The following is an 18,116-nucleotide window of genomic DNA, read 5'->3' as shown; positions in this document are numbered from 1 at the left end:
TCCCTTTTGTTTTCATTTACTTTATGTTATACCATTAAAAAAAAAAAAAAAAAAAAAAAAAAAAAAAAAAAAAACCTAATAAATTTAAAGCGTAGAAGCTAGCCGACGAAGGCAGAAAAGGTGAGCGATTGGATGGGCTATGTGGGGAGAAGGGAGGCCCAAAAAAAAAAAAAAAAAAAAAAAAAAAAAAAAAAAAAAAAAGTGGCAGAGCGCTGGTTTAGTAAACCAGAGGTCGTGAGTAAAAATAAAAAAAAAAAAAAAAAAAAAAAAACAAAAAAAAAAAAATGGATAAGGCGTCGGACTTTGGATCCGAAGATTGCAGGTTCGAATCCTGTCACGGTCGACTTTTTCCAGTTCTGCAAAAGATGCATGCTGTTTTACTGTGTTGTTTGAGTACTACAAAACTAGTTGAAAGTTGCTCCTGCCCGCTTCCTGGCTGCAAACCGGCGTCTACCTGAAGCACAAGCAAGACAAGGGGGTTCTGTAGCGAAATTTTCGGCACTGTGCCGATCAGGAGAGTTTTTGTTGGAACTACTGCGTCTGATTCAGGACCCAAGATCTACGCCACAGGCGTCTGCGCACAGTCGAGCATGTGTGTTGAATAACGGTGCTGATAGCCACGTATCATTTCAAGTAGATTTGATTCCTTTCGGAGACAATTTTTCATTGAATAGGATTGTAGCTCGTTTGTGGCAGCAGGAAACAAGCTGTAGTGAAAAGGGCCTTCCATAGATGGTCGCAGGTCCCATAAGTATTGTATGGCTCGTAACACGTTGTGTGGAGCCCGGCTAGCTCAGTCGGTAGAGCATGAGACTCTTAATCTCAGGGTCGTGGGTTCGAGCCCCACGCTGGGCGGCGCAAAATTTTGTGTCTACGCGCATGCAACCTGCGCCCCTCTCGTGAGCCTTGCGCAATAAACGTAATAGGTTATGACGATGCCTAGCTTCGTATGAATATCAGAGGAATGGTTTTTGAAGCTGAAAGTAACTCTGAAATGAAATAAATGTGTTGTTTTGGAATTTTAGGTGTACATCGATATCGTGTGAGATGTGTAGGAAAGGAGCAGCTGTGCTAACTAAATACAAATAATGGTCGCTAATGCGGTGCGTTTCCAGCTGAAGGGCTCCGATTCACTACTCCATTAGAATAAAGTACCCGAAAAGTGCACTAGGCGGCGCCTCCTTAGCTCAGTGGCAGAGCGCTGTTCTAGTAAACCAGAGGTCGTGAGTTCGATCCTCACAGGAGGCAAACGAATTTTGTAACAGCCCCTTCTACCGTAGCCCTTTCGAAAAAAGCGGTCAAGAATAAAAAAAATTATGAATGGGTGCGGTATTTAAGAAATTCTCTCGCAAATGAAAAGTGCGAATGGTGCTATTAAAGTAGGCACCAGAAACTGCTGCTTGTGGCAGTCTCTGGAGAATGCCGACGTGAAATACTTAGTTCTTGTGAAGTAATTTCTACCCCTGGTAGAGACCCTCGCGGCTGTCGTCGTCGTCGGCGCCGCCGCCGCTTTGGTAATAGCGGCAACTCGCCATTGTATGACATATGGTGAGGTACCTTCTGCAACCGACTGAGATGGCAGTAAGCGATTGAAGCTGATTTGCAACCTCTTGTTTGATCAGCGTCATAAGGGCTTGAATGTAACTTGCGATGGGACACAGCAAGAAGTAGCGTCGCATTTTTAGTACTGAAATTGGAGATGGAGAATTGCGTCAAAGATGGGAAATTCATTCCGGCAAGCGCACAAATGGCGAAAATGAGGTGTGTGTGGGTAAGCACATTGCGCCAGTGACCGTGTGGCCTAATGGATAAGGCGTCGGACTTTGGATCCGAAGATTGCAGGTTCGAATCCTGTCACGGTCGACTTTTTCCAGTTCTGCAAAAGATGCATGCTGTTTTACTGTGTTGTTTGAGTACTACAAAACTAGTAGAAAGTTGCTCCTGCCCGCTTCCTGGCTGCAAACCGGCGTCTACCTGAAGCACAAGCAAGACAAGGGGGTTCTGTAGCGAAATTTTCGGCACTGTGCCGATCAGGAGAGTTTTTGTTGGAACTACTGCGTCTGATTCAGGACCCAAGATCTACGCCACAGGCGTCTGCGCACAGTCGAGCATGTGTGTTGAATAACGGTGCTGATAGCCACGTATCATTTCAAGTAGATTTGATTCCTTTCGGAGACAATTTTTCATTGAATAGGATTGAAGCTCGCTTGTGGCAGCAGGAAACAAGCTGTAGTGAAAAGGGCCTTCCATAGATGGTCGCAGGTCCCATAAGTATTGTATGGCTCGTAACGCATTGTGTGGAGCCCGGCTAGCTCAGTCGGTAGAGCATGAGACTCTTAATCTCAGGGTCGTGGGTTCGAGCCCCACGCTGGGCGGCGCAAAATTTTGTGTCTACGCGCATGCAACCTGCGCCCCACTCGTGAGCCTTGCGTAATAAACGTAACGGGTTACGACGATGCCTAGCTTCGTATGAATATCAGAGGAATGGTTTTTGAAGCTGAAAGTAACTCTGAAATGAAATAAATGTGTTGTTTTGGAATTTTAGGTGTACATCGATATCGTGTGAGATGTGTAGGAAAGGAGCAGCTGTGCTAACTAAATACAAATAATGGTCGCTAATGCGGTGCGTTTCCAGCTGAAGGGCTCCGATTCACTACTCCATTAGAATAAAGTACCCGAAAAGTGCACTAGGCGGCGCCTCCTTAGCTCAGTGGCAGAGCGCTGTTCTAGTAAACCAGAGGTCGTGAGTTCGATCCTCACAGGAGGCAAACGAATTTTGTAACAGCCCCTTCTACCGTAGCCCTTTCGAAAAAAGCGGTCAAGAATAAAAAAAATTATGAATGGGTGCGGTATTTAAGAAATTCTCTCGCAAATGAAAAGTGCGAAAGGTGCTATTAAAGTAGGCACCAGAAACTGCTGCTTGTGGCAGTCTCTGGAGAATGCCGACGTGAAATACTTAGTTCTTGTGAAGTAATTTCTACCCCTGGTAGAGACCCTCGCGGCTGTCGTCGTCGTCGGCGCCGCCGCCGCTTTGGTAATAGCGGCAACTCGCCATTGTATGACATATGGTGAGGTACCTTCTGCAACCGACTGAGATGGCAGTAAGCGATTGAAGCTGATTTGCAACCTCTTGTTTGATGAGCGTCATAAGGGCTTGAATGTAACTTGCGATGGGACACAGCAAGAAGTAGCGTCGCATTTTTAGTACTGAAATTGGAGATGGAGAATTGCGTCAAAGATGGGAAATTCATTCCGGCAAGCGCACAAATGGCGAAAATGAGGTGTGTGTGGGTAAGCACATTGCGCCAGTGACCGTGTGGCCTAATGGATAAGGCGTCGGACTTCGGATCCGAAGATTGCAGGTTCGAATCCTGTTACGGTCGACTTTTTCCAGTTCTGCAAAAGATGCATGCTGTTTTACTGTGTTGTTTGAGTACTACAAAACTAGTAGAAAGTTGCTCCTGCCCGCTTCCTGGCTGCAAACCGGCGTCTACCTGAAGCACAAGCAAGACAAGGGGGTTCTGTAGCGAAATTTTCGGCACTGTGCCGATCAGGAGAGTTTTTGTTGGAACTACTGCGTCTGATTCAGGACCCAAGATCTACGCCACAGGCGTCTGCGCACAGTCGAGCATGTGTGTTGAATAACGGTGCTGATAGCCACGTATCATTTCAAGTAGATTTGATTCCTTTCGGAGACAATTTTTCATTGAATAGGATTGTAGCTCGTTTGTGGCAGCAGGAAACAAGCTGTAGTGAAAAGGGCCTTCCATAGATGGTCGCAGGTCCCATAAGTATTGTATGGCTCGTAACGCGTTGTGTGGAGCCCGGCTATCTCAGTCGGTAGAGCATGAGACTCTTAATCTCAGGGTCGTGGGTTCGAGCCCCACGCTGGGCGGCGCAAAATTTTGTGTCTACGCGCATGCAACCTGCGCCCCTCTCGTGAGCCTTGCGCAATAAACGTAATAGGTTATGACGATGCCTAGCTTCGTATGAATATCAGAGGAATGGTTTTTGAAGCTGAAAGTAACTCTGAAATGAAATAAATGTGTTGTTTTGGAATTTTAGGTGTACATCGATATCGTGTGAGATGTGTAGGAAAGGAGCAGCTGTGCTAACTAAATACAAATAATGGTCGCTAATGCGGTGCGTTTCCAGCTGAAGGGCTCCGATTCACTACTCCATTATAATAAAGTACCCGAAAAGTGCACTAGGCGGCGCCTCCTTAGCTCAGTGGCAGAGCGCTGTTCTAGTAAACCAGAGGTCGTGAGTTCGATCCTCACAGGAGGCAAACGAATTTTGTAACAGCCCCTTCTACCGTAGCCCTTTCGAAAAAAGCGGTCAAGAATAAAAAAAATTATGAATGGGTGCGGTATTTAAGAAATTCTCTCGCAAATGAAAAGTGCGAAAGGTGCTATTAAAGTAGGCACCAGAAACTGCTGCTTGTGGCAGTCTCTGGAGAATGCCGACGTGAAATACTTAGTTCTTGTGAAGTAATTTCTACCCCTGGTAGAGACCCTCGCGGCTGTCGTCGTCGTCGGCGCCGCCGCCGCTTTGGTAATAGCGGCAACTCGCCATTGTATGACATATGGTGAGGTACCTTCTGCAACCGACTGAGATGGCAGTAAGCGATTGAAGCTGATTTGCAACCTCTTGTTTGATGAGCGTCATAAGGGCTTGAATGTAACTTGCGATGGGACACAGCAAGAAGTAGCGTCGCATTTTTAGTACTGAAATTGGAGATGGAGAATTGCGTCAAAGATGGGAAATTCATTCCGGCAAGCGCACAAATGGCGAAAATGAGGTGTGTGTGGGTAAGCACATTGCGCCAGTGACCGTGTGGCCTAATGGATAAGGCGTCGGACTTTGGATCCGAAGATTGCAGGTTCGAATCCTGTCACGGTCGACTTTTTCCAGTTCTGCAAAAGATGCATGCTGTTTTACTGTGTTGTTTGAGTACTACAAAACTAGTTGAAAGTTGCTCCTGCCCGCTTCCTGGCTGCAAACCGGCGTCTACCTGAAGCACAAGCAAGACAAGGGGGTTCTGTAGCGAAATTTTCGGCACTGTGCCGATCAGGAGAGTTTTTGTTGGAACTACTGCGTCTGATTCAGGACCCAAGAGCTACGCCACAGGCGTCTGCGCACAGTCGAGCATGTGTGTTGAATAACGGTGCTGATAGCCACGTATCATTTCAAGTAGATTTGATTCCTTTCGGAGACAATTTTTCATTGAATAGGATTGTAGCTCGTTTGTGGCAGCAGGAAACAAGCTGTAGTGAAAAGGGCCTTCCATAGATGGTCGCAGGTCCCATAAGTATTGTATGGCTCGTAACGCGTTGTGTGGAGCCCGGCTAGCTCAGTCGGTAGAGCATGAGACTCTTAATCTCAGGGTCGTGGGTTCGAGCCCCACGCTGGGCGGCGCAAAATTTTGTGTCTACGCGCATGCAACCTGCGCCCCTCTCGTGAGCCTTGCGTAATAAACGTAACGGGTTACGACGATGCCTAGCTTCGTATGAATATCAGAGGAATGGTTTTTGAAGCTGAAAGTAACTCTGAAATGAAATAAATGTGTTGTTTTGGAATTTTAGGTGTACATCGATATCGTGTGAGATGTGTAGGAAAGGAGCAGCTGTGCTAACTAAATACAAATAATGGTCGCTAATGCGGTGCGTTTCCAGCTGAAGGGCTCCGATTCACTACTCCATTAGAATAAAGTACCCGAAAAGTGCACTAGGCGGCGCCTCCTTAGCTCAGTGGCAGAGCGCTGTTCTAGTAAACCAGAGGTCGTGAGTTCGATCCTCACAGGAGGCAAACGAATTTTGTAACAGCCCCTTCTACCGTAGGCCTTTCGAAAAAAGCGGTCAAGAATAAAAAAAATTATGAATGGTTGCGTTATTTAAGAAATTCTCTCGCAAATGAAAAGTGCGAAAGGTGCTATTAAAGTAGGCACCAGAAACTGCTGCTTTTGGCAGTCTCTGGAGAATGCCGACGTGAAATACTTAGTTCTTGTGAAGTAATTTCTACCCCTGGTAGAGACCCTCGCGGCTGTCGTCGGCGCCGCCGCCGCTTTGGTAATAGCGGCAACTCGCCATTGTATGACATATGGTGAGGTACCTTCTGCAACCGACTGAGATGGCAGTAAGCGATTGAAGCTGATTTGCAACCTCTTGTTTGATCAGCGTCATAAGGGCTTGAATGTAACTTGCGATGGGACACAGCAAGAAGTAGCGTCGCATTTTTAGTACTGAAATTGGAGATGGAGAATTGCGTCAAAGATGGGAAATTCATTCCGGCAAGCGCACAAATGGCGAAAATGAGGTGTGTGTGGGTAAGCACATTGCGCCAGTGACCGTGTGGCCTAATGGATAAGGCGTCGGACTTTGGATCCGAAGATTGCAGGTTCGAATCCTGTCACGGTCGACTTTTTCCAGTTCTGCAAAAGATGCATGCTGTTTTACTGTGTTGTTTGAGTACTACAAAACTAGTTGAAAGTTGCTCCTGCCCGCTTCCTGGCTGCAAACCGGCGTCTACCTGAAGCACAAGCAAGACAAGGGGGTTCTGTAGCGAAATTTTCGGCACTGTGCCGATCAGGAGAGTTTTTGTTGGAACTACTGCGTCTGATTCAGGACCCAAGAGCTACGCCACAGGCGTCTGCGCACAGTCGAGCATGTGTGTTGAATAACGGTGCTGATAGCCACGTATCATTTCAAGTAGATTTGATTCCTTTCGGAGACAATTTTTCATTGAATAGGATTGTAGCTCGTTTGTGGCAGCAGGAAACAAGCTGTAGTGAAAAGGGCCTTCCATAGATGGTCGCAGGTCCCATAAGTATTGTATGGCTCGTAACGCGTTGTGTGGAGCCCGGCTAGCTCAGTCGGTAGAGCATGAGACTCTTAATCTCAGGGTCGTGGGTTCGAGCCCCACGCTGGGCGGCGCAAAATTTTGTGTCTACGCGCATGCAACCTGCGCCCCTCTCGTGAGCCTTGCGTAATAAACGTAACGGGTTACGACGATGCCTAGCTTCGTATGAATATCAGAGGAATGGTTTTTGAAGCTGAAAGTAACTCTGAAATGAAATAAATGTGTTGTTTTGGAATTTTAGGTGTACATCGATATCGTGTGAGATGTGTAGGAAAGGAGCAGCTGTGCTAACTAAATACAAATAATGGTCGCTAATGCGGTGCGTTTCCAGCTGAAGGGCTCCGATTCACTACTCCATTAGAATAAAGTACCCGAAAAGTGCACTAGGCGGCGCCTCCTTAGCTCAGTGGCTGAGCGCTGTTCTAGTAAACCAGAGGTCGTGAGTTCGATCCTCACAGGAGGCAAACGAATTTTGTAACAGCCCCTTCTACCGTAGGCCTTTCGAAAAAAGCGGTCAAGAATAAAAAAAATTATGAATGGGTGCGGTATTTAAGAAATTCTCTCGCAAATGAAAAGTGCGAAAGGTGCTATTAAAGTAGGCACCAGAAACTGCTGCTTTTGGCAGTCTCTGGAGAATGCCGACGTGAAATACTTAGTTCTTGTGAAGTAATTTCTACCCCTGGTAGAGACCCTCGCGGCTGTCGTCGTCGTCGTCGGCGGCGCCGCCGCCGCTTTGGTAATAGCGGCAACTCGCCATTGTATGACATATGGTGAGGTACCTTCTGCAACCGACTGAGATGGCAGTAAGCGATTGAAGCTGATTTGCAACCTCTTGTTTGATGAGCGTCATAAGGGCTTGAATGTAACTTGCGATGGGACACAGCAAGAAGTAGCGTCGCATTTTTAGTACTGAAATTGGAGATGGAGAATTGCGTCAAAGATGGGAAATTCATTCCGGCAAGCGCACAAATGGCGAAAATGAGGTGTGTGTGGGTAAGCACATTGCGCCAGTGACCGTGTGGCCTAATGGATAAGGCGTCGGACTTTGGATCCGAAGATTGCAGGTTCGAATCCTGTCACGGTCGACTTTTTCCAGTTCTGCAAAAGATGCATGCTGTTTTACTGTGTTGTTTGAGTACTACAAAACTAGTTGAAAGTTGCTCCTGCCCGCTTCCTGGCTGCAAACCGGCGTCTACCTGAAGCACAAGCAAGACAAGGGGGTTCTGTAGCGAAATTTTCGGCACTGTGCCGATCAGGAGAGTTTTTGTTGGAACTACTGCGTCTGATTCAGGACCCAAGAGCTACGCCACAGGCGTCTGCGCACAGTCGAGCATGTGTGTTGAATAACGGTGCTGATAGCCACGTATCATTTCAAGTAGACTTGATTCCTTTCGGAGACAATTTTTCATTGAATAGGATTGTAGCTCGTTTGTGGCAGCAGGAAACAAGCTGTAGTGAAAAAGGCCTTCCATAGATGGTCGCAGGTCCCATAAGTATTGTATGGCTCGTAACGCGTTGTGTGGAGCCCGGCTAGCTCAGTCGGTAGAGCATGAGACTCTTAATCTCAGGGTCGTGGGTTCGAGCCCCACGCTGGGCGGCGCAAAATTTTGTGTCTACGCGCATGCAACCTGCGCCCCTCTCGTGAGCCTTGCGTAATAAACGTAACGGGTTACGACGATGCCTAGCTTTGTATGAATATCAGAGGAATGGTTTTTGAAGCTGAAAGTAACTCTGAAATGAAATAAATGTGTTGTTTTGGAAATTTAGGTCTACTTCGATATCGTGTGAGATGTGTAGGAAAGGAGCAGCTGTGCTAACTAAATACAAATAATGGTCGCTAATGCGGTGCGTTTCCAGCTGAAGGGCTCCGATTCACTACTCCATTAGAATAAAGTACCCGAAAAGTGCACTAGGCGGCGCCTCCTTAGCTCAGTGGCAGAGCGCTGGTCTAGTAAACCAGAGGTCGTGAGTTCGATCCTCACAGGAGGCAAACGAATTTTGTAACAGCCCCTTCTACCGTAGCCCTTTCGAAAAAAGCGGTCAAGAATAAAAAAAATTATGAATGGGTGCGGTATTTAAGAAATTCTCTCGCAAATGAAAAGTGCGAAAGGTGCTATTAAAGTAGGCACCAGAAACTGCTGCTTTTGGCAGTCTCTGGAGAATGCCGACGTGAAATACTTAGTTCTTGTGAAGTAATTTCTACCCCTGGTAGAGACCCTCGCGGCTGTCGTCGTCGGCGCCGCCACCGCTTTGGTAATAGCGGCAACTCGCCATTGTATGACATATGGTGAGGTACCTTCTGCAACCGACTGAGATGGCAGTAAGCGATTGAAGCTGATTTGCAACCTCTTGTTTGATCAGCGTCATAAGGGCTTGAATGTAACTTGCGATGGGACACAGCAAGAAGTAGCGTCGCATTTTTAGTACTGAAATTGGAGATGGAGAATTGCGTCAAAGATGGGAAATTCATTCCGGCAAGCGCACAAATGGCGAAAATGAGGTGTGTGTGGGTAAGCACATTGCGCCAGTGACCGTGTGGCCTAATGGATAAGGCGTCGGACTTTGGATCCGAAGATTGCAGGTTCGAATCTTGTCACGGTCGACTTTTTCCAGTTCTGCAAAAGATGCATGCTGTTTTACTGTGTTGTTTGAGTACTACAAAACTAGTTGAAAGTTGCTCCTGCCCGCTTCCTGGCTGCAAACCGGCGTCTACCTGAAGCACAAGCAAGACAAGGGGGTTCTGTAGCGAAATTTTCGGCACTGTGCCGATCAGGAGAGTTTTTGTTGGAACTACTGCGTCTGATTCAGGACCCAAGATCTACGCCACAGGCGTCTGCGCACAGTCGAGCATGTGTGTTGAATAACGGTGCTGATAGCCACGTATCATTTCAAGTAGATTTGATTCCTTTCGGAGACAATTTTTCATTGAATAGGATTGTAGCTCGTTTGTGGCAGCAGGAAACAAGCTCTAGTGAAAAGGGCCTTCCATAGATGGTCGCAGGTCCCATAAGTATTGTATGGCTCGTAACGCGTTGTGTGGAGCCCGGCTAGCTCAGTCGGTAGAGCATGAGACTCTTAATCTCAGGGTCGTGGGTTCGAGCCCCACGCTGGGCGGCGCAAAATTTTGTGTCTACGCGCATGCAACCTGCGCCCCTCTCGTGAGCCTTGCGTAATAAACGTAACGGGTTACGACGATGCCTAGCTTCGTATGAATATCAGAGGAATGGTTTTTGAAGCTGAAAGTAACTCTGAAATGAAATAAATGTGTTGTTTTGGAATTTTAGGTGTACATCGATATCGTGTGAGATGTGTAGGAAAGGAGCAGCTGTGCTAACTAAATACAAATAATGGTCGCTAATGCGGTGCGTTTCCAGCTGAAGGGCTCCGATTCACTACTCCATTAGAATAAAGTACCCGAAAAGTGCACTAGGCGGCGCCTCCTTAGCTCAGTGGCAGAGCGCTGGTCTAGTAAACCAGAGGTCGTGAGTTCGATCCTCACAGGAGGCAAACGAATTTTGTAACAGCCCCTTCTACCGTAGCCCTTTCGAAAAAAGCGGTCAAGAATAAAAAAAATTATGAATGGGTGCGGTATTTAAGAAATTCTCTCGCTAATGAAAAGTGCGAAAGGTGCTATTAAAGTAGGCACCAGAAACTGCTGCTTTTGGCAGTCTCTGGAGAATGCCGACGTGAAATACTTAGTTCTTGTGAAGTAATTTCTACCCCTGGTAGAGACCCTCGCGGCTGTCGTCGTCGTCGTCGTCGGCGCCGCCGCCGCTTTGGTAATAGCGGCAACTCGCCATTGTATGACATATGGTGAGGTACCTTCTGCAACCGACTGAGATGGCAGTAAGCGATTGAAGCTGATTTGCAACCTCTTGTTTGATCAGCGTCATAAGGGCTTGAATGTAACTTGCGATGGGACACAGCAAGAAGTAGCGTCGCATTTTTAGTACTGAAATTGGAGATGGAGAATTGCGTCAAAGATGGGAAATTCATTCCGGCAAGCGCACAAATGGCGAAAATGAGGTGTGTGTGGGTAAGCACATTGCGCCAGTGACCGTGTGGCCTAATGGATAAGGCGTCGGACTTTGGATCCGAAGATTGCAGGTTCGAATCCTGTCACGGTCGACTTTTTCCAGTTCTGCAAAAGATGCATGCTGTTTTACTGTGTTGTTTGAGTACTACAAAACTAGTTGAAAGTTGCTCCTGCCCGCTCCCTGGCTGCAAACCGGCGTCTACCTGAAGCACAAGCAAGACAAGGGGGTTCTGTAGCGAAATTTTCGGCACTGTGCCGATCAGGAGAGTTTTTGTTGGAACTACTGCGTCTGATTCAGGACCCAAGATCTACGCCACAGGCGTCTGAGCACAGTCGAGCATGTGTGTTGAATAACGGTGCTGATAGCCACGTATCATTTCAAGTAGATTTGATTCCTTTCGGAGACAATTTTTCATTGAATAGGATTGTAGCTCGTTTGTGGCAGCAGGAAACAAGCTGTAGTGAAAAGGGCCTTCCATAGATGGTCGCAGGTCCCATAAGTATTGTATGGCTCGTAACGCGTTGTGTGGAGCCCGGCTAGCTCAGTCGGTAGAGCATGAGACTCTTAATCTCAGGGTCGTGGGTTCGAGCCCCACGCTGGGCGGCGCAAAATTTTGTGTCTACGCGCATGCAACCTGCGCCCCTCTCGTGAGCCTTGCGTAATAAACGTAACGGGTTACGACGATGCCTAGCTTCGTATGAATATCAGAGGAATGGTTTTTGAAGCTGAAAGTAACTCTGAAATGAAATAAATGTGTTGTTTTGGAATTTTAGGTGTACATCGATATCGTGTGAGATGTGTAGGAAAGCAGCAGCTGTGCTAACTAAATACAAATAATGGTCGCTAATGCGGTGCGTTTCCAGCTGAAGGGCTCCGATTCACTACTCCATTAGAATAAAGTACCCGAAAAGTGCACTAGGCGGCGCCTCCTTAGCTCAGTGGCAGAGCGCTGGTCTAGTAAACCAGAGGTCGTGAGTTCGATCCTCACAGGAGGCAAACGAATTTTGTAACAGCCCCTTCTACCGTAGCCCTTTCGAAAAAAGCGGTCAAGAATAAAAAAAAAATTATGAATGGGTGCGGTATTTAAGAAATTCTCTCGCAAATGAAAAGTGCGAAAGGTGCTATTAAAGTAGGCACCAGAAACTGCTGCTTTACGGCGGACATGCCGCCGCCGTCGCCCCCCGTCCACCTCCTCCAGTTTGCCGATGACACCGCCTTCCTCGCCCTTGCCCCCACCCTGCAACGCTCCCAACGCCTTCTTCAATCCCATCTTGACCGGTTCACCGCTTGGTGCAACCAGTGGTTGCTCAAGGTCAATCCCTCCAAAACCCAGGCGATCATTGTAGGCAAAACCACCCCTTCCTTCCGCCTCCTTGATTTCTATCTCACCGTCTATGGCCGTCCTATCGCCCTCACTCCCACCCTTAAGTACCTTGGCGTCACCCTCGACCGTCGCCTCTCCTGGACTCCCCATCTCCAGACAATCCAAGCCAACGCACATTCCCGACTCCGTCTCCTCAAGCTCCTTTCCGGCCGCACGTGGGGTCTGGACCCCTCCACAATCCTCCACACCTATAAATCCCTCATCCGCCCCATCCTTTGTTACGCCCATCCAGCCTGGATCTCCGCCCACCCTACCTTCTATAAATCCCTCCAAATCCTTGAACGCCATGCTCTCCGCCTTGCCTATCGCATCCGTCTCCCCTCCCCCACGTGGATCCTGTATGATCCCATCCCCTTCCCCCACCTCCTCCTTTTCCTTGAAAGGATTCGTATCCTGTACACCTCACGTAAACTTGATCCTCCTCACCCGCTCGTTTCCCCACTCCTCTCCCACCCCCGCCCGCTGCCGCGCCTGTATTCGCACGTCCCACCCGGTCTCCATCTCTCCACCCTCCATGCCCTCTCCCAAGGTGGCTTCCGCCGGCTCCCTCTCCCTGATGATGTCCTCGTCCCCTCCATCTACCCCTCCTATCAACTTTGACCCTGCCCCACCCGCCACTTCCCGTGTCCTTTCCTTTCGGCACCCTCCCTCCCTTCTCTTCTCTTCCCTTCTTTTTCCATCTCCCTGTCCCCTCCCTTCCCCCTCTTCCCCTGGGCTTCCTCTCCCCCTTCCTCCCTCCCCCTATCTCCCCTGCCCGTCGCATCTCTGCTCTCCCCTCTCGCTCTCCCACTCCCCTTCCTCCTCCTCCTCTCTTGGCAGGTCCCCGGACTCGCACACGTATAGTGAACATTCGCGCGCCGGAGATCGTCGCCTTTTGTGCTTCGTGTGTGTGACGTCATATAGTGTTTTTGGTGTCCGCCGTCCCACTCCTACGTTCACTTGTGCCGTCGGACTCACCAGTGTTTTGTGCGCCGTGCCAACGTGTTTTCAGTGTTGTTATCGTCACATGTGAACGACTCCGTGTTTTTTATGTCTCTGTGACCTCTCTGTTTTGCCCATCACTTTGTTCATTGTCATTCACCATGTTTCATACTCTTGTAAAACGCTATGGCTGAAGAGCGGCGTAGTGTGCCGCTGCCAGCCTGCCTGAATTGTACAGGTTTTAAAATAACAATAAAGTAAAAAAAAAAAAAAAACTGCTGCTTTTGGCAGTCTCCGGAGAGTGCCGACGTGAAATACTTAGTTCTTGTGAAGTAATTTCTACCCCTGGTAGAGACCCTCGCGGCTGTCGTCGTCGTCGGCGCCGCCGCCGCTTTGGTAATAGCGGCAACTCGCCATTGTATGACATATGGTGAGGTACCTTCTGCAACCGACTGAGATGGCAGTAAGCGATTGAAGCTGATTTGCAACCTCTTGTTTGATCAGCGTCATAAGGGCTTGAATGTAACTTGCGATGGGACACAGCAAGAAGTAGCGTCGCATTTTTAGTACTGAAATTGGAGATTGAGAATTGCGTCAAAGATGGGAAATTCATTCCAGCAAGCGTACAAATGGCGAAAATGAGGTGTGTGTGGGGAAGCACATTGCGCCAGTGACCGTGTGGCCTAATGGATAAGGCGTCGGACTTTGGATCCGAAGATTGCAGGTTCGAATCCTGTCACGTTCGACTTTTTCCAGTTCTGCAAAAGATGCATGCTGTTTTACTGTGTTGTTTGAGTGCTACAAAACTAGTTGAAAGTTGCTCCTGCCCGCTTCCTGGCTGCAAACCGGCGTCTACCTGAAGCACAAGCAAGACAAGGGGGTTCTGTAGCGAAATTTTCGGCACTGTGCCGATCAGGAGAGTTTTTGTTGGAACTACTGCGTCTGATTCAGGACCCAAGAGCTACGCCACAGGCGTCTGCGCACAGTCGAGCATGTGTGTTGAATAACGGTGCTGATAGCCACGTATCATTTCAAGTAGATTTGATTCCTTTCGGAGACAATTTTTCATTGAATAGGATTGTAGCTCGTTTGTGGCAGCAGGAAACAAGCTGTAGTGAAAAGGGCCTTCCATAGATGGTCGCAGGTCCCATAAGTATTGTATGGCTCGTAACGCGTTGTGTGGAGCCCGGCTAGCTCAGTCGGTAGAGCATGAGACTCTTAATCTCAGGGTCGTGGGTTCGAGCCCCACGCGGGGCGGCGCAAAATTTTGTGTCTACGCGCATGCAACCTGCGCCCCTCTCGTGAGCCTTGCGTAATAAACGTAACGGGTTACGACGATGCCTAGCTTCGTATGAATATCAGAGGAATGGTTTTTGAAGCTGAAAGTAACTCTGAAATGAAATAAATGTGTTGTTTTGGAATTTTAGGTGTACATCGATATCGTGTGAGATGTGTAGGAAAGGAGCAGCTGTGCTAACTAAATACAAATAATGGTCGCTAATGCGGTGCGTTTCCAGCTGAAGGGCTCCGATTCACTACTCCATTAGAATAAAGTACCCGAAAAGTGCACTAGGCGGCGCCTCCTTAGCTCAGTGGCAGTCAGCCTTCGGCGGCGCAGCGGTTCGGACGGTGTTTACGTCCCTGCCGCACGTCTGCGCGAGAGGTGTTTACGTTACGTGTGTAGCGGTGTGTCACGGTAATACATAGAACGAATCATGGCCTTGTCCTTCCGCAAATCGACACTGAAATTTAGTTTTGTTACCGAATATGCTCGACCAAAGGCTTACGAGATCGAACGTTATTTACGGGACGAGGTGAAAATCGAACCTGACGTTCTAGTTGGAATCCACTTATCTATAGTCAGCAGCGTGGTTTATGTCAAGCTTATAAATGAAGCGGCATGTGACGAACTACTACTTCGACACAGACAAGGACTTCGTTTCTGTCATTCGGACGGGAATGTTGGAGCGGTCACAGTTGAACACGCCGGCATGGGACTCAGAACGATCCGCGTCTTTGAGCTTCCATTCGAAGTGCCAGAAGAATTGGTGACAGACGCCCTGCGTCCTTACGGAACGGTCCTATCCCACGTGGCTGAAAAATGGGCGAGCTTCAAGACGTATCCTGTCCTCAATGGCGTCAGACAAATACGGATTGAACTCCGAAAACACGTCCCGTCATACTTGTACATCGCCGGTTGTAGGGCGATTGTCATTTACGACGGACAACCAAGGACGTGCTCTGGATGTGGGAAGGAGGGACACATACGTTCTGAGTGTGCTCAACGAAGGTTATTACAGCTGCCACGGGATGATCCACCCCTCACGCCGCATCCGACTGTGCTCCCCATGACTTACGTCGCCGCATTACGCGATGACGTGGGCCGCGAGACAGACGCGTACCAGAACACACAGACAGCGGCGGATCGTGGCGAGCCACAGAAAGACGACGTTGCGCTGGACCGCCTGCAGCAGTCACAGGACGCCCTCTCTTCGGTTCCGCTTGAGGCCCCTTCAGATAAGGCACTTGGAGACGTCGAAAATACGACGGCGCACGATTCTGACGTCCCCCACGAACAACTGGAGACCATGCTGACCTCTGATTCCGAGGCCCGGCAACGTAAACAGCGCTCACCAAAACGCCGGAAGAAGCGCCGCCTCACGGTGGAGAACGATCACTCTGATCTAGTAGATAATTCTGAGAAGTTTACGGGTACAGAACAGACGACCATGGATACAGAAGAACTACCTCGCGTGGATGCAACGGTGGTCAGCGGGACGGCGGCACGACCTACTGCTGACGATGCTCCAGACACAGCGAAGGAGCTCGATAGACGGCAACAGGCTACTGAGGAGGCTACGGCGCCTGCATCGCACGACAACGATGGGACACTAGGGGACTGGTCAGAAGAGCCACCCCCTTGGGGAACAGATGATGCCGGAGGAACTGCTCCCACGCACTCTCCCGGTGTAAGACCGGCAGGGTGCACGGAATAATGGCAGACTATATGAGGGGACGGCGGGGGACGTTAGTCCGACAGCAGCCTATGTACGGCAAAATTAGCGACCGTACGGTACCCTATCTACGTTGACCGCCATGCACCAAGCTTATCGGATAGGGTCTGTTAACATCAATCGCATTGGGACGCCGGTGAAAATCAAGATGCTCAGTGACATGATAAAGGCTGCTGATTTAGACATCGCACTATTACAAGAAGTTCGGGTACTTCCCCCCTCGGACTTTTACGATTACGACATTTACTGTTCCCCGTGTGACGAGAGAGGCATTGGTACAGCTATACTATTAAAGGAAGGGATACGTGCAGACGAAGTAGAGTATTTGCCTTCTGCCCGTGGTACGGCCGTGACCATAGGAGGAATACGTTTGATCAACATATACGCACCGTCAGGTTCGGATAAGAGAAGGGACAGAGCAGATTTTTACGCCCATGAGGTTGCACCGTTGTTCCAGGGACGATACGATGGTTGCATACTCGGCGGAGATTTTAATTGTGTGCTTGACAGAAAGGACCAACAACCTAACTATACTACTAGCCAAGAACTTAGGGAGCTGGTCAATGGGATGGACTTAGTCGATACATGGGACCTGAAGTATCGCAACCAACCAGGATATACATTTTTTACTAGCCACTCCGCGGGCCGTTTGGATCGAATCTACGTTTCAGGGGCGTTAGCAGTGTCGACGGTGGACGCAGAAATATGGCCGACAGCGTTTACAGACCACGAGGCATATATTTGTACAGTTAACCTTGATAGACAGCAGGTGTGGAGACGGAGGGGTAATTGGAAGATGAACGTCTCCCACCTGCGAGATGCAGAATGCCGACGCATGGTGGAGGACGCGTGGCATGGCTGCCTCCGTCGACGAAATTCTTTCGGTTCTATCCTGCAGTGGTGGATCGAGTGCGCGAAGCCAGCTTTACGGAGGACGTTAATAGGTTATGGGAAGGAGGTTTCTCAATGGCAGAGCACGACCACTGAGTTTTACTTTACGGCTCTCCGGGAACTGTTAGCTCAACCACCTACACCAGAACGCCAGACGGCCGTCCACCGAGTTAAGGCGAAGCTGGTACAACTTGCGACGCAGAGGATGGCAGGTACGATGATACGCGCGAGGTCGCAGGATTTCCTGCCCAACGAGGTTCCCTCGATGCATTACGTGATAAAGGAAAGACGAAGAAGACGCAGGAATTTAATACATGAGATCGATCTCGGCGATGGACGTCGTTATACAACACAAAGGGGCATAGCACAGGCGTTCACGGATCATTTTAGCAGATTCTATGCGAGCAACGGGGAGGGTCAGAGGGAGCTGGGGAACGTCCTGGAAGAGATCCCTGACGCGACGACTGTGAACGGGGAAGCAGACGGGTTATCCGAAATTACGTGTGAAGAGCTGGAAGAAGCGATTACACGAGGTGCTTGCAACAAGTCCCCAGGTCCAGATGGATTCCCGTTGGAATTTTACCGTGCCTTCGTGACCATTATGACACCGATGTGGCTATGTATGTTTAATGAGCTTCTGCGGCAAGAAGTACCGGTTCACATTCAGTTCACGGAAGGACTCATGATACCGATACCGAAGCCCCGTGGTGGCAAACGGCCTTGTGATTATCGCCCCTTGACCCTCCTTAATAGTGACTACAAGATCTTCATGCGCATCCTGGGAAGTCGTATCAAAAAGTCGCTGGAGCATCGAATACATGCCGATCAGACTTGTCTTGGCGGCATCAGTAATATCCACACAGCCTTGGGAGACTATCGTGACGTCGTCGCCCTCGCGGCTGCATGCCGCCTCCGGGGGGCGATGGTTGCTGTAGATTTCGATCATGCTTTTGATCGCGTGGATCATGTGTACCTCGCGGCGGTGATGAACAGGATGGGTGTCTCGCCATT

General features: G+C 49.0%; 25 non-coding genes across 25 annotated transcripts; all 25 read left to right on the top strand.

Annotated features, from left to right (window-relative positions):
- The first annotated feature begins 782 nt into the window (after positions 1-782).
- Trnak-cuu (transfer RNA lysine (anticodon CUU)) lies at positions 783-855 on the top strand. The gene has a single exon. It is a non-coding gene; the product is annotated as a tRNA-Lys (tRNA).
- A 321-nt stretch (positions 856-1,176) lies between these two features.
- Trnat-agu (transfer RNA threonine (anticodon AGU)) lies at positions 1,177-1,248 on the top strand. The gene has a single exon. It is a non-coding gene; the product is annotated as a tRNA-Thr (tRNA).
- A 542-nt stretch (positions 1,249-1,790) lies between these two features.
- Trnaq-uug (transfer RNA glutamine (anticodon UUG)) lies at positions 1,791-1,863 on the top strand. Its single transcript has one exon. It is a non-coding gene; the product is annotated as a tRNA-Gln (tRNA).
- A 439-nt stretch (positions 1,864-2,302) lies between these two features.
- Trnak-cuu (transfer RNA lysine (anticodon CUU)) lies at positions 2,303-2,375 on the top strand. The gene has a single exon. It is a non-coding gene; the product is annotated as a tRNA-Lys (tRNA).
- A 321-nt stretch (positions 2,376-2,696) lies between these two features.
- On the top strand, positions 2,697-2,768 carry Trnat-agu (transfer RNA threonine (anticodon AGU)). The gene has a single exon. It is a non-coding gene; the product is annotated as a tRNA-Thr (tRNA).
- A 542-nt stretch (positions 2,769-3,310) lies between these two features.
- On the top strand, positions 3,311-3,383 carry Trnar-ucg (transfer RNA arginine (anticodon UCG)). The gene has a single exon. It is a non-coding gene; the product is annotated as a tRNA-Arg (tRNA).
- Positions 3,384-3,822: 439 nt separating this feature from the next.
- Positions 3,823-3,895, top strand: Trnak-cuu (transfer RNA lysine (anticodon CUU)). The gene has a single exon. It is a non-coding gene; the product is annotated as a tRNA-Lys (tRNA).
- Positions 3,896-4,216: 321 nt separating this feature from the next.
- Trnat-agu (transfer RNA threonine (anticodon AGU)) lies at positions 4,217-4,288 on the top strand. The gene has a single exon. It is a non-coding gene; the product is annotated as a tRNA-Thr (tRNA).
- A 542-nt stretch (positions 4,289-4,830) lies between these two features.
- Trnaq-uug (transfer RNA glutamine (anticodon UUG)) lies at positions 4,831-4,903 on the top strand. The gene has a single exon. It is a non-coding gene; the product is annotated as a tRNA-Gln (tRNA).
- Positions 4,904-5,342: 439 nt separating this feature from the next.
- On the top strand, positions 5,343-5,415 carry Trnak-cuu (transfer RNA lysine (anticodon CUU)). The gene has a single exon. It is a non-coding gene; the product is annotated as a tRNA-Lys (tRNA).
- Positions 5,416-5,736: 321 nt separating this feature from the next.
- On the top strand, positions 5,737-5,808 carry Trnat-agu (transfer RNA threonine (anticodon AGU)). The gene has a single exon. It is a non-coding gene; the product is annotated as a tRNA-Thr (tRNA).
- A 536-nt stretch (positions 5,809-6,344) lies between these two features.
- Trnaq-uug (transfer RNA glutamine (anticodon UUG)) lies at positions 6,345-6,417 on the top strand. Its single transcript has one exon. It is a non-coding gene; the product is annotated as a tRNA-Gln (tRNA).
- A 439-nt stretch (positions 6,418-6,856) lies between these two features.
- Positions 6,857-6,929, top strand: Trnak-cuu (transfer RNA lysine (anticodon CUU)). The gene has a single exon. It is a non-coding gene; the product is annotated as a tRNA-Lys (tRNA).
- Positions 6,930-7,250: 321 nt separating this feature from the next.
- Positions 7,251-7,322, top strand: Trnat-agu (transfer RNA threonine (anticodon AGU)). The gene has a single exon. It is a non-coding gene; the product is annotated as a tRNA-Thr (tRNA).
- A 548-nt stretch (positions 7,323-7,870) lies between these two features.
- Positions 7,871-7,943, top strand: Trnaq-uug (transfer RNA glutamine (anticodon UUG)). The gene has a single exon. It is a non-coding gene; the product is annotated as a tRNA-Gln (tRNA).
- Positions 7,944-8,382: 439 nt separating this feature from the next.
- On the top strand, positions 8,383-8,455 carry Trnak-cuu (transfer RNA lysine (anticodon CUU)). The gene has a single exon. It is a non-coding gene; the product is annotated as a tRNA-Lys (tRNA).
- A 321-nt stretch (positions 8,456-8,776) lies between these two features.
- On the top strand, positions 8,777-8,848 carry Trnat-agu (transfer RNA threonine (anticodon AGU)). The gene has a single exon. It is a non-coding gene; the product is annotated as a tRNA-Thr (tRNA).
- A 539-nt stretch (positions 8,849-9,387) lies between these two features.
- Trnaq-uug (transfer RNA glutamine (anticodon UUG)) lies at positions 9,388-9,460 on the top strand. The gene has a single exon. It is a non-coding gene; the product is annotated as a tRNA-Gln (tRNA).
- Positions 9,461-9,899: 439 nt separating this feature from the next.
- On the top strand, positions 9,900-9,972 carry Trnak-cuu (transfer RNA lysine (anticodon CUU)). The gene has a single exon. It is a non-coding gene; the product is annotated as a tRNA-Lys (tRNA).
- A 321-nt stretch (positions 9,973-10,293) lies between these two features.
- Positions 10,294-10,365, top strand: Trnat-agu (transfer RNA threonine (anticodon AGU)). The gene has a single exon. It is a non-coding gene; the product is annotated as a tRNA-Thr (tRNA).
- Positions 10,366-10,913: 548 nt separating this feature from the next.
- Positions 10,914-10,986, top strand: Trnaq-uug (transfer RNA glutamine (anticodon UUG)). The gene has a single exon. It is a non-coding gene; the product is annotated as a tRNA-Gln (tRNA).
- Positions 10,987-11,425: 439 nt separating this feature from the next.
- Positions 11,426-11,498, top strand: Trnak-cuu (transfer RNA lysine (anticodon CUU)). Its single transcript has one exon. It is a non-coding gene; the product is annotated as a tRNA-Lys (tRNA).
- Positions 11,499-11,819: 321 nt separating this feature from the next.
- Trnat-agu (transfer RNA threonine (anticodon AGU)) lies at positions 11,820-11,891 on the top strand. Its single transcript has one exon. It is a non-coding gene; the product is annotated as a tRNA-Thr (tRNA).
- Positions 11,892-13,872: 1,981 nt separating this feature from the next.
- Positions 13,873-13,945, top strand: Trnaq-uug (transfer RNA glutamine (anticodon UUG)). The gene has a single exon. It is a non-coding gene; the product is annotated as a tRNA-Gln (tRNA).
- A 439-nt stretch (positions 13,946-14,384) lies between these two features.
- On the top strand, positions 14,385-14,457 carry Trnak-cuu (transfer RNA lysine (anticodon CUU)). Its single transcript has one exon. It is a non-coding gene; the product is annotated as a tRNA-Lys (tRNA).
- The last annotated feature ends 3,659 nt before the right edge of the window (positions 14,458-18,116 follow it).

This window comes from Schistocerca serialis, chromosome 7 (assembly GCF_023864345.2).
Source record: "Schistocerca serialis cubense isolate TAMUIC-IGC-003099 chromosome 7, iqSchSeri2.2, whole genome shotgun sequence".
Lineage (NCBI taxonomy): Eukaryota > Metazoa > Arthropoda > Insecta > Orthoptera > Acrididae > Schistocerca > Schistocerca serialis.
Note: the sequence above shows the minus strand (reverse complement) of the source record. Positions and strands in the feature narration are given on the sequence as shown.